The sequence below is a fragment of the Pieris brassicae genome, chromosome 1 (assembly GCF_905147105.1).
Source record: "Pieris brassicae chromosome 1, ilPieBrab1.1, whole genome shotgun sequence".
NCBI lineage: Eukaryota > Metazoa > Arthropoda > Insecta > Lepidoptera > Pieridae > Pieris > Pieris brassicae.
The window spans coordinates 13,983,983-13,998,182 of record NC_059665.1 but is presented as its reverse complement, the minus strand read 5'-3'; the positions used below and the strand labels follow the sequence as shown (position 1 = coordinate 13,998,182).

The 14,200-nt window shown below is 33.1% G+C and overlaps 1 protein-coding gene and 1 non-coding gene across 2 annotated transcripts in view; both read right to left on the bottom strand.

Annotated features, from left to right (window-relative positions):
- LOC123711249 (alpha-N-acetylgalactosaminidase) overlaps positions 1-4,853 on the bottom strand; it is a 44,553-nt gene extending 39,700 nt beyond the window's left edge. The window contains exon 1 of the mRNA XM_045663746.1: positions 4,734-4,853. The gene's annotated coding sequence lies outside the window, so the exon portion shown is untranslated. The remainder of the gene's footprint in view (positions 1-4,733) is intronic.
- Positions 4,854-7,939: 3,086 nt separating this feature from the next.
- Trnan-guu lies at positions 7,940-8,013 on the bottom strand. Its single transcript has one exon. It is a non-coding gene; the product is annotated as a tRNA-Asn (tRNA).
- Positions 8,014-14,200: the final 6,187 nt, after the last annotated feature.

The window sequence follows — 14,200 nt, the reverse complement described above, 5'->3', positions numbered from 1 at the left end:
GTAATCAGTTACATAGATACTATATATTGCTACATATCTAATAACTCTGAGTGTAAAGCTTTTTAATAATTTTCAGATTTCTTGTAAATTTAACACAAATTATTCCGTTGTTTGGTGATGTTACCTATTATTGTGGTTACGCTGAGGTTCATAATATTTGACACTCAAAACTAAAACTCAAACTCAAAAATAATTTTATGAATATACTACGTTAAGACAACTATATGGAAAGGACCAAGTAGAAGAAGGAGAAGAGGGCGCCTCAAAAAAAGGTGGACAGAAGAAATAGAAGCGGTAACAGGAAGCGAACGGAGAAAGAAAGACATGTACAGAGTCAGTTGGAAAAAGATGGAGGAGGCCTTTACCTGCGAAGGGGTTCAGATCGACGGTACTGAATTTAGCTAAGATATAGGATATATAGGTTTCCTAGATAAATTAAATAATGTGTATAATGTAAAAAATCTAAGCTATCTTTTTGTCACGATTGGAAATTAAACGGGCTTTATATACTAAATAAACAAGTACACTTATGAACGTCAACAGAAAAGACGTTAAATTGATTGATTCTAAATTTACTACCACCAGTTCGCAAGTCAAGGGCGTTGAGCGGGCAAGAAACTCTCCGCCACTCTTTTTAATCGCCAAGTTTTTAGTCATAAGAATTGTTTGAACTGGAGCAAATCAATCTCAAGGATTAGAATTAAATATTCGTCAAATTTATAAACAGATTGATTTATTTATTCAGTGGTAGTTCTCTCAATAAACTATACATATGACCTTCACCGACTACTCTTAGGCGCTTCATATTACACTTCATATTAAGCGCTTGTAGGGCTTGTTTTTTTTAAATTATTAACAATTAATCTTTAAAGTATCTTACAGTCATAGATTGTTTGGATATATATATATAATACAGAAACGTATACCAAAATCATAAAATATGAACATTTTGAAATAACATAAATTATTGAATGAAACGATATGAAAGAAGACCTCTACAAGGAAAACGTTAAAAAACGAGCTCGCTTTGTATGCAGGGCGTGTTCCATTTTTGAATATTTACTTGTTACCTTCGCCTTGGTTTCAATGTTTTTAAAGAAAGTTGTCATGTTTGGGTTGCTTTATGCGAATGTAAAACCGGTTATAGTAAGGTAATACACAAATATCACAATACACCAACAGGGTCTTAAGCTAATCTGATTCTGTGATAAGCTATGCTGTAACTATTAAGCTTCGTAGATCCCAAATTAGGGCTATAACTGTTTTGTTTTTCCATATGTGATATATGACAGTTGACAATCGGCCTGAGCGATCGTATGTCTGCATTGAATCAAATAAACAAGACATATCCACGGAATAGTTAGTAATATATATAAAAAAGATATAATACTTCCTATATGTAGTTTAGTTTTCATTGATTTTAATTTATTATCAATTTAATATAAAATGTTTAAAATGGACGAATTAAGGTAATTTCCTTATTTTTATTATCGAAATATATTAATTTAATAGGTGTTATTGAATTTTAGGTCGTACTTGCTACGTTAAAATATATTAATTCATATCAATTTCTTCAAAATTGTTTATTATTTGTGTGTTAATAAATATATATATATACTATTGTCTCTCGACGATCTATACAGCTTCGAGTGCGTGTTCTTATTCGCATCGTGGTTACTATTAACTTTGAAGACGAAGTTATGTAAAATAACACTTAGGTCTTACTGTGATTTGGAGCTTGAGACTGGCATGGTATCCCGGGATGGGCTATCCGATGTGTTCGAGCACAGAACGCAGCTGGAAAAATTCTGTCATAGAACTGTCAAATATGAAAAGTACAAGAGGTAACGCGGGTGCGGCCGGTCAACGAGCTCCAAATCGCCCATAAAAATCATGAAGATATTTCCGGAGTAGTTCCCGCCCTGGCCCGTTAAGCCAACCAGACCTAACTAAGTTTAAGCGAAAAAAGTCCCTCTTTAAGAAAGGGGAGATTTCACACTCCCCTGCAGCCTAATTTCTCGGCTACAGATCTGCCTGACAGGCTAATACGTAGGCGTCCTATGTATTAAACAAAAACACAACCTTAAATACTTTTTGCTGTAAGAAAAACACTCGAAAATAAACACAAATCAATTGGGGGCTAATTATATTTAACATTACGCTAACAATATTATTTTTATTATAAAAGCTAAATATAAAGTTTCTTCATTTTTAATTGCCTTAACATACATATACTTAAAGTAAGATTATATACCTGTATCCTACACAATAACCACACATTTCCGCTTGTCCAGTTCCGCAACATGCGAGAAAGTTGAAAAATATTACGAAAACAAATAGCGTTGCACACATTCCTTGTTTTCAATCAATCGACTGTTTGACCGTATCACGAAAACCGCAATGTATGCATACGTACCAGTTGTAATTTTGCCATTACTCAATCAGTTTCGCAAAGATACTAATTTCACGTGTTTATTAGCAGGTTTTCTAAAATGTTTCTTTTGATATTATAGCGATTTATGTTTAATTAATTTCAGATATTAATTTCAATATCATTCCATATGTATGTCACGAATTGTGACTTACATATGGACTTATGAGTTCATTTTGTAAATAGTATGGCTTCTGCCCGTTTTTTTCTCCCCTCCTTCGCCAGAAGCATCATTTAACAACGGACGAGCCATTGTCCGTTGTTATATGATACCGCATGGACACTCTTTTTATCATTTTATAGAACAGCGGGCAAACGGGCAGTAGTCTACCTAATTGTAAATGATATATTTACATTCACAGATGGCTCGCAATTTGCTGATATGTTAAGAATCGGTACGCTCTTTTATTCAAGGATCCTCAGTCAAATTTGATCAATATCTTTAATCATTCAATGAAGTCAAAAAAACACGGGACATTCATTTGTTTTATAATTAAATTCATTATCCGTTTGCTCTGCGGAAAATGAAAAACGGCTCAAATATTATTTCCAATAAAGATTTTGTTCCCTTTGGAGACTCTTGGGATTTGTAGTTCTATAGGCGATAATTAAAGATTTAAGTTGACCGAGACAGTACCGGTGTCCCCAAAGCTGAAGCTTTCCTCGCTCATAAGTTAGCAATACATCGAGGAATTACTGTTAGCGTTAAAGATTAAACTTTTAAAATTTGTTTTAAATTTTTAATTATAAATAATTATTTAGATTAAGAGTATTGTAAATACTGAATGATAAACTAATAAAAACATAAATACCTTTGGAATATTTTGTAAATAAATTGTGATTGCGGGCTGGGAATATAAATATGATAGTAATTTACATATAGAGCAGTATTGCGTTATGTAACCTTGATATAAATACGCAAAGTATGTAGATAATTTAGTAACAAGCTGCAAATATTTGTACATAACATGTTCAATTATGTAAATGTAATTCTATTTTTGAACCACAAACATAGGAACAAGTTTTTAAATAAGTATTCAAAAATAGTAACAAAAATAACCGAAAACATTGCAAAAACACAAATAATAATTAAATTATTTGAATTAAAAATCTATTTATCTCTTTTTGCCTCCATTACTGAAGGCCTGTCTTGAAAAGCCCTAACAGTCCGACTTGTTGCCATTGTCTCAATTTTTAGACCCAAAAGGCGATCGACTTCGACTTCTCCTGCCATCACTAGCTTGTCGAGACTATACGGTAATAAGGCCGAAGCTAAGCCTTACTATGTAACTGAATCAATTTCAAAAATATTGTGGAATATATACGCGTTTAGAAACTGCAAGTTTTCTTACGTTGCGTACGTAAAAGTTTAAAAATAATTTAATTGTTTCATGGTTTAAAATATGTGTAGTAAAGGAATTCTAAATTTAAATTTTAAATAAAGGGATTTATAAGGAAACTCCAACTGGAGTAATTTAGAAAACTATTTAACTGTTAGAATACTTTACCCTGAGTAACACAATTTCCAATAAATTTAAAAAAATCATAAAGTCGTGGGGCATGCTGCAAGAACTATATACTATTTGATCTAAACATCCAATATACTGCCTGTATGCCAGATTAATACATTATTTAACTAAATAAACTAATATTATTCAACTACTTTTGAGTTTATAAGTAAAACTGTTGTTATCACAAATCGATGTCATTTTAAGAATCTTATTGCTCCATAAGGAATTAAACATTGAAAAATTTCATTATGTATAAATGTTTTAATTACACGCACACACGTTTGACAATGAAACTCCTAAACGACTGGACCTTTTGATAAAATTTTTGTCTGTGGATTCGAGCATGGTTCAATTTTTTTTAATTTTGAAACTTTTGTATTTAAAACCTGTGTATACGTCTATTTAACGATGTTGAGCCAGTAGAAACACTAGTAATTTTCATAATATATCTACATGCAATATATATATATATATAAATAACCCATATATATCATTTAATATTCATTGGGTTAGTAAAACGCATTTCACCATTTAAAAATGTAAACGAAGTATTACGATTAGGTAACATGCGCGCGCGTTGTCGTTGAAATCTTTCCTAGCGATGTAAAAATCACATAATCACCGGGTTTTTTACTTCATATGTATGTAATTAATTTTTAAAATTTACTTCTAGGACTTTTTTATAGTAATTTTAATTATAAATTCGGTGTGTAATCTACTTTAAATATAATTATTTGCAATTACTTTATACGCTATGGAAAGTTTTTTTGTTTTATTTTTTTTAAACTTACCGTAAGGGTGACGATTATGAAAATCCTTTCTAACACCGCTCACTCACTTTGAAAATGGAACTTAATATTTTAAATATGGTGGGCGCGTTGGTCGCGGGCAGTCGCGTTCCCTCCGAAACGTCGACTGACAGTCCGTGGTAACTGCTTGCAAGAGTGGTCATTCTTCGCGCATCGCTCAATATTACCAAGAATTTTCCACGTCGAAATCATATACTTGTTCCTTTTCATTGCTTGTTTAATATTTAACAAAGATTTTTCGAATTGATTAAACACGCAATGTATAAAAGATTTTATTGAACACGTTAATCCTGTTATATATTAACAATGTAAATACAAAAGGTTTTATATTAACGATAGGATCATATTTTATAGTTTAAATACATTTTTCATTAAATTTGCATTTTATCGCATTTATCTATAGAGGAAATACACAAACAAAAAGGGTCTTCAGAAAAACAAGTTGTCTTTAAAAGCAACGTTTTGCATATAATTACGTATGCTTATAACGTAAATTTTATGACCATCGTTAAGTTTCCTGATTGTCAAATCTCCAATTAGAAGTAGACTTTTTACTGGTTTTTAAATAATTCCTTTAGAAGCAATTTTGTTATAAGGTCCATGTTTAAAATTTTTTTTTAAAGATAAATATTATTTGTAGACAATTTGCAAACTTAACAAAATAATCAGCCGAGTCGTTCCAGTAATAATTTGTATTATAAAAACATTTATTTCAGTGTTATTTTTTAAAAATATAATTTATACATACAAAAATGAATCGCAAAATTTATTGTTAAGGAAAACTCGAAGACGGCTGGACCAATTTAAGTAACTTTATTCATTCCTTGAACTCTGAGTAAGGTTAAAAGTATTAAGAATTTTTTTTATAATAAGTTAGGTTTTTATTCCCAAAAAGCGGATCTCTATGTGCCATATGTTGGTCGGTTGGTTTGCCATTGTAATTAATAATGCAAGCAAAAAAATATGTTTTATAAGATGATAGTTGATGGTAAAATTATTTATTGGACGTATCAAGAAATAACAGAAAATAAACAATGTCAGTCTGCCATTTTAAAATTGTGACGGTAGTACCAATGTCAGACGCCGGCTAAGAAAAGTATGTGGCACGTACCTTTTGTTGCTAAGGTTTTAATGTAATGTAATTTATCTTTTTTCACCACAGCGTAAAAATAATGACAGAAAGCTAACTAACTGCACTTTAGTTTAAGATATTTTTTTTTAACAGATAAAAACAGTACTTTTATATTATCTTTGGCTTCAATAACCAGGGACACGATGAGTGTTTTATATTTTTATCAATTTTTTTAAAGATTATTATTTTAATTTCTAAAAGATCTTCACTAGATCGCATATGGCAACTTTTATAAATAAAAATTATACGTCGCATTGTAAACCTTTAAAATTTAACTCTAACCATTTAAGTAAAAGATTTTACGTACTCAGTGACGCTACAACTTTGATTAGCCTTAGATGTCGTATATGTTTCGTCATCATTCTTCTCTAATAGACAAGTAGATGATCAGCAGTCTGTGGCACAAGTTATCGACTTTTTTCGTCATAATCTGGCTTTAAATCATAGATTATTAATATAAAGAAAATTATGTTTTCATGCAAACAGAATAATTCGTAAATATCGTATTCATTGTTCCGGTCAATACTCTTCCTATTGAAGACAAATATGGTTTTATATAATTATGTACGTTTTTGAAGAGTTCCTGCTTGGTGATGTACAAGGACCAATGTCATTGACCTTTCACTTTGAGTTGTGTGTTGACTCAATATTGTAAAACTAAAAAATAATATTTAAGGCAGGTACACCATTTCTGACTTACGTTTTTTATTGCTCAAGATTGAACTTAACGGGCGTTAAGGACTATACACATACTATTAGATTGACAAAATAACGCTTAGGTCAGGAATAGATATACCTAATCTAAAATTGCAATAAAAGACGCATTTTAGACGGCGTGTAAAAATGCGTGCTTAGGAACGTAAGACTATCTATAATCATTTACGTCGATGTAACTATTTATTGTGGGAGATTGTTGATTTTAACATTTTTTTATAGAAAAGGGGGCAAACGGGCAGGAGGCTCACCTGGTGTGAAGTGATACCGCCCAAGGACACTCTCAATGCCAGAGGGCTCGCGAGTGCGTTGCCGGCCTTTTAACTAACTTGAAAGAGAAACGTGGAAATGCCCACCAGGTAAGAAAGAGGCTGCCTTATTGCACGGTGGGTTGACGAGCTTGATTAACTTGGTGGGGAAGATTGGCACATTTTCCTGGATGGAGCCGAGCCCTGAAAAAAATATAATATAAAAAAATAACAGATAAATAATAAAAATAGGATCTTTTGTAAATAGTATTGTTAAGAAATAAATATGGCTTAATTATTTTAATAATAAATAAAAGTTGAAACAAGAAAACACCTTTTAACCGGATTGAAGCTATGTATTATTATTATAAACTTATAATTATTTACATATTTTTAAACTTTTTTTCCGACGTTTCGAACGCTGTAAAGCACGGTTAAAGGGTGTTTTCTTTCAATGTGTAAAAGCTATGTTAACAAAAGACAAGTTGAAACAAATTTAATGATGCAGAGTTTCCCGGGTACTATCTACCAGGCGCCAACTTAAATCTTTAATTAGCGCCTGTACACTTGAACCCCAAGGCCCAAGACCATTATTAGTTGCAAAATAATGAAATGTTTATAAATAATTTTAGAAAAGTAAACTTATTTGATAAATTTTTAAATAAATATTTTTTCCATTTTAGTCTAGTCAAGAAGGTTATTGTCCGTTTCTCAGAAACCCGATCAATAAATCTGTGGATGTAATTAATGAACGCCGCGATAAATAACATATTAATGTGATAATAAAATCCGTTATCTCGACTAATAATAGATGTTGTCATGATAACGGTATTTGAATTATCATTTTGTTAAGTTATCGACCCCTATAGACTTGTTTAAATGATAAATATTTAGAAAAGTTTACTAGCAAGTTTTGTAATGGCATTTTAATATTCCTTACTAAAAAGTGTGATGAACACGTGAAAAGTTATTTTTTTTGTTTAAATGTCTCGATGTCATAAAAAATTTAATGAAATCTTTTAATATTTATTATAAAATATCTAAATTTTATTTGGATTAAATAGAAAACTAGATAAAAAAGAATAAAAAGATATCGCCCCCGGGTGGGCTCGAACCACCAACCTTTCGGTTAACAGCCGAACGCGCTAGCCAATTGCGCCACGGAGGCAGATGAGCAACTAATGAAAATTTTACTCCATATTGTATTATGGTTATATTAAATTCTTAATTATAATATTTGTTAATTAAGTTATACCAAAAAATTATTTAAGTAAATAAGTATAAACTTAAAAATATGTGTTTTAACAGTGCCACTCTTAAACCCGTAAACTGTAGTATATATAAATTGATAGATTTTAATATAGATAGGTAAAGAACGATTCCGATAGTCGTTTAACGAAATACTCATAGAAGTATTTCCAAACCAATTCGCCTTAGGGTCCTTCAAGAAAAGAGCTTATCAGTTCTTAAAAGGCCGGCAACGCACTCGCGAGCCCTCTGACATTGGGTCCATGGCCTGTGTATCACTTACATGAGATGAGCCTCCTACCCGTTTGCCCTCTGTACTATAAAAGGTGGGTTTTTGTATAATTAAATAAATGTGTTATTATGTAAACACCTTTAGAACAAAACAGCTGTTAAATGCGCTTTTGTTTTTAACTCCCTTATAAATAGAAACACCTGTCTTAATACAATATATTATTTATTCATCTTTATGCACTTAGCCTGGCCATAAATATTAGGTTCTTATATATGAAATTGGCGTATTTCGTACTGGCCACTTTAATCACGATGTTCTCCTCTTTGGTAAGGAATTCCAAATTCAAATTTGTACAGCTATAATTTACTCATGTATTTGTGCTTCGATGACCGTCATTCCTTGTTTTTTTCTGTTTGCGTCACTCATTTTACAAAATGGAAAACTTAAAGTATCGCATTATTTACGAGTACGAGTTCCGCCGTGGCACTAGTGCTGCGGAAACGACTCGAAGGGTGAATGATGTGTATGGCGGTCATGTTGCAAAAGAAAACACAGTTCGTTTTTGGTTCCAACGTTTTCGTTCTGGAAATTTCGACCGGCAGAACAAGCCCCGTGGACGGCCTGAGACCCAAGTTGATAATGAAGTATTGAAGGATATTGTGGAAGCGGATCCATCGCAAACCACGTCCAAGTTAGCTGCAGGCTGCGGTGTTAGTGATAAAACTGTTTTAATTCACTTGAAGCAAATTGGGAAGATTAAAAAGCTTGAAAGGTGAAACTGAAGCAAACCGGCAAACGCGCGTCGGCTGCTGCGTTACATTACTGAACCGGCACAATAATGAAGGTATTTTAAACCGAATCATTACCTGTGATGAAAAATGGATTCTTTACGATAATCGGAAGCGCTCAGCGCAATGGTTGGGTCCTGGCCAGCCAGCCAAATCCTGCCCCAAGCGAAAATTAACCCCAAAAAAGTTACTTCTAAGCGTTTGGTGGACTAGCGCCGGTATTGTTCATTGCAGTTATCTCAAATCTGGCCAGACTATTACAGCTGATGTCTATTGTTAGCAATTGCAAACCATGATGGAAAAGCTAGCGGCTAAACAACCTAGGCTGGTCAATCGCTCCACGCCAACGCTAGACCACACACTGCACAACAGACGGCTACCAAATTAGAAGAGCTTCAATTGGAATGTCTAAGACATCCTCCGTACTCCCCGGACCTTGCTCCAACAGATTACCATTTTTTTTCGAAATTTGGACAACTTCTTGCAAGGGAAAAATTTAATTCTGATGGGGCAGTCCAAATCGCCTTCACAGATTTTATTGATTCCCGTCCGACTGGTTTTTTTTAGTAAAGGGATCAATGAACTACCTATGAGATGGCAAAAGTGCATAGAAAACAATGGTTCATACTTTGATTAATTAAATATATTATATTTAAAAATATTCGACTTTTTGTTCCTCCCATACAAAACGCCAATTTCATATGTAAGGACCTAATATATATACATACTGTTACAATTGAAAATTTACAAAATATAACATTTGAATTTAGAGTCTGTCATTTTATATCATTGTTCATTGGATTTTCTCATTTTGGCGCCAATACATTGTACAATATTCTGCGACATTCAATTGGAGAGTGGTGATAAACAGAACCGAATCGCTGCGATTTCATTACACAAAGTAGGTATGGAGCCAAATGCAATTTTTAAAACTCTCCATACGCATGGTATTAGTAAAATGATCGTGTTCCGGGCAATTAATAGGTACAACGAGACCTCCTCTGTTTGTGACAGAAAAAGATTTGACCTTCCACGGAGTGTTCGTACGAAAAAGGTTGTCAAAGCAGTTAAGGAAAAAATTCGAAGAAATCCTGTCCGAAGGCAAAAGATTTTATCTCGGGAGATGTAGATAAAACCTAACACCATGTCGCGTATTTTAAAAGATGACTTAGGACTTGTAACCATTAAGAGACGTAGTAGTCTTTTATTTATTGGTAATTTAAAAAAGGGAGGTCACAGAAAAGTTTTGTTTACAGATCAGATTTTTTTTACTATTGCGCACCATTAACATTAATAAAATGACCGTATTTATGCACGAAGTTCTAAGAAAGCTATCCAATTAGTCGGCACTATGCGACGTCAGAGATGGTTTGGTGGGGTGCTATGAAGCAGTGACTAAGCCATACTTTTGTGAAAAAGGTATCAAAACATCGGCACAAACCTATCAAGATAACATTCTTGAGGTAGTGAAGCCCCTTAACAACTCCATTTTCAAAAACAAAAAATGGTCCTTCCAGCAAGACTCGGCACTAAGTCATAAAGCTCGGTTTGCGGAGTCTTGGTTGGAAACGCATGTTTCGGACTTCATCAGAGCTGAAGACTAGCCGACGTCTAGTCCCAATCTTAATTCGCTCGATTATGATTTATGGTCACTTTTAAAGAGTATGGCTTGCTCTAAACGACATGAAAATTTGGAGTCACTAAAACAGTCCGTATGATTGGCAATGAAGGGTTTTTCCATGGAAAGAGTGCGTGCTTCTATTGATAACTGGCCTCAACATTTAAAGGACTGTATTGCAGCCAATAGAGACCACTTAGAATAAACTATTATTTTTATGTATTCAACTAACACAATGTAAAAGTAACAAATGTTATTTATACTTTGTTTCAGTATTTATGACTAGACTAGGTATAATTCTACTGAACGTGTGTATGTCACTGATCTTAAACAGCTGGACTATGAAAATGGCGACGTTAATCAAAGTCCCTTGAATTAAAAGCTGTAAACACAAATTCGTAAAATAATTTGGGGCCAGAAGGCCTCCACTCTTTTGTTATCCCGAGGCCTCCTGACCTCTCCATCCGGCCAAATTACAAACACAAAGTAGAAGATATTTACGAGCTGACCTGGCGAACTTCGTATCCCTTAACAGTGAATGAAAGTGTTTAATGCTGAACTTAATACAATAAATGCAAAATAAATGTTAATTTCACTACTTTATTATGATAATATAAAAAGAAATCGTTGTACATTTAAGAAGCTTGATATATTTTCCTTAGTTTACACAAAATTTTTGAACTCACGCGTAGATATTTAACAACCAATGTCAATTCTATTTCATTACTGACATTTATAAAATTTAAAATACATCATTACCCGAGTATTGCGGATATATCCTGTCGACTTAATTTTTTTTTAAATGCGTTCTTTTATTTGAGGGGAGAGATTACCGTATCTGTAAATAACGCGATATTTAATGTTCTCCCTTGTATAAATAGAGAGCCGCAGACGTAATAAAACTGGAAAATTAAATGAATTATGGTTTTCGAAATGCATGTGTAGTTGAAGAATTGAATTTGGAATTTAATAGCTAGTACGACATAGCGTGAATTTCATATGTAAAGACCAAATATTAATAATAAGAAAAATAAAAAATCAATGGCGCTACAACCTTTCTAGGTCTGGGTCTCAGATTTCTGTATCTGTTTCATGATCGTTTGTAAATTAAATAGGCAAATAGGTGATCAGCCTTCTGTGCACGCCGTCGACTTTTTGGGTCTAAGGCAAGTCGGTTTTTCTCACAATGTTTTCCTTGCGCACATAGAAAGAAAATCCATTGGTGCACAGCCGGGGCTCGAACCTATGACATCTATGTCGTCACAAATATTCAGTTCAAGAAAAATATATGATATACATTTTCCTATAACAAAAATATACCTGTTGTTAACAATTTCCAAATAAGCAAAAACAAATTTATGAGACACGCCCTAAATGTTCTAACCTTTCAACGTGTCCTTCACCTTTAATCAAAAGTGGGTCACGATTTGCACAATCACTTCCTTTTGAACTATGGAAATTTAATTATTAATCCATGGCTATACTTGTCCGGCCCTACGATTGCAACGTAAAAACAGCCTTAAGGCTTTCCATTTAGGACTATTCAAAATAAGAAAATTTTCAATTCAAGGTTTGAATTCAAGGTTTCTTTCTGAAATTAACGAGAATTAATAAGATTTTGATATAGACTTCCAAGTCGAGACTTTAATAATAAAAATATATAATAACGATAACAATGATAGTAATAATTCTATTACAATTAATGAAATTCTATAATAGATAAGGACCCTAAGTGGAATTGGTTCGGAAATACTTCAGTGGGTAGCTGTTTCCACATAGTGGTGGTGCACGGCTGAAAGTGAAAAATGCTTTTATGGAATTTTACAAGTCACACTCTAAATCGGTCGGTAGCTCATGTCTGAGCGTCATGGTCTCCAAGGAAACTTTTGGAGCGGACAATCTGTTTTCACCAGTGTGTATCCAGCGCCTTTATAACAGTGTATAGTTTTGAGGACGATAAATCTTTCAGTTGATCGGTCCATCTGGTTGGTGTACGGCTACGTGATTTCCCTTCTGTGTTACCAACCACGATCAGTTTCTCCAAGAGCAAGAGAATATACAAAATATACCTTAATGAACCTTATTCATTAAAAGATTTTGAGTCAGATATATTAGTTGACGATGGGAACATTGCTTTTGAATACCGACTATTGTTATATATCATTTCGTAATATTGTTGATTGATACTGATTCTTTTGTGATGATTTGGGACTGACCTACATTGTAAAATATGCAAGAAAAAATTGCCACAAATAGGGATGCAAATGTACAAATACTATGAAATAAACTTAATGCGCATTGCTCTAAAGACCTATATAGATATATACATATATGCGAGGGAATCAGATAATTTTAAGATCGAGTCAGTGACCGTTGATTTTTATTTTTGTTTTGGTTAATCATTGAGATTCCTTCTATTACTTTATTTTAATAAATTAAGAATCTTAATTTGTTTTGCATCGATATTTTTTGTTGAATTAATTGTTTCATAGATTGGACTCATTAGGTTTTAAACTTTTATGAATGAGACATGAGGTCTTTTCGAGTGGCTGTGTGGGAGTGGGTATCCGGAAGCTATATCCAGGATGCTCCCTTCCCTCGGTGAAATAATATGCGCTGGTTTGGCTATCGCGTGTAAGTATAATAAAAAAAGGAATCCAATAATCGATAAGACTAAAACTAGCACTTACTATCAACTGTGGCGTATCTCACTCCAAACACTGGATCCTTCAATGACGAATCAAAAAATATATTTAATGCGCACGCGACAGCGGTTAAAATTTAACTCCATTGCGCCATTACGCCGGGAGACCACCTCCCATCTCCGGTTCGTGTGTAAAAGTCAAATCGACAATTGTCATCCTTCTTTGATTGACACCGATTTAGCGCGAACAATGATGTAATATTAAAGTGACCTATTTACTTGGTTTTATAAAATGAAATAAGCCTTTACTTAGTCTATTCTTTTATATTTACTATTATTACTTAGCTTGTATCTTGACAATGTCATTTTCCAAATGTCACCATGTGGATCTGTCTTACCACACAATACACGCACACATTTTTTTAATCCGGTTTTGGAGGGCAATTTTTGTTTTCAAAATTTATTTTCTATTTAAAGATCTATACGATTTTCAAAGCTGGATATTTACTAGAGATACGTATATATGCCCCTATATATAAAACGAAAAATGAAAAGCGTAAATAAATATTATAACGAACAATCAGAAATCATTATACAACTGATCCAATTAACGATATAATTTAATCACTCGATCAAACAAATTGCTTTATGGGAATTCTTTATAAGGTACAAAACAATTTCCTATTGTTATACGAATTGAAAAAAACTATTGTTCCTAGTAAAACTAAATTGGAGTTACCTACTCTTATAACTCCCTGGTACCTTAGGACGTGCGGAACTAGAGCTGTCAGATCAAATCTTTTACTGGCCAAAATTTTGTTTTCC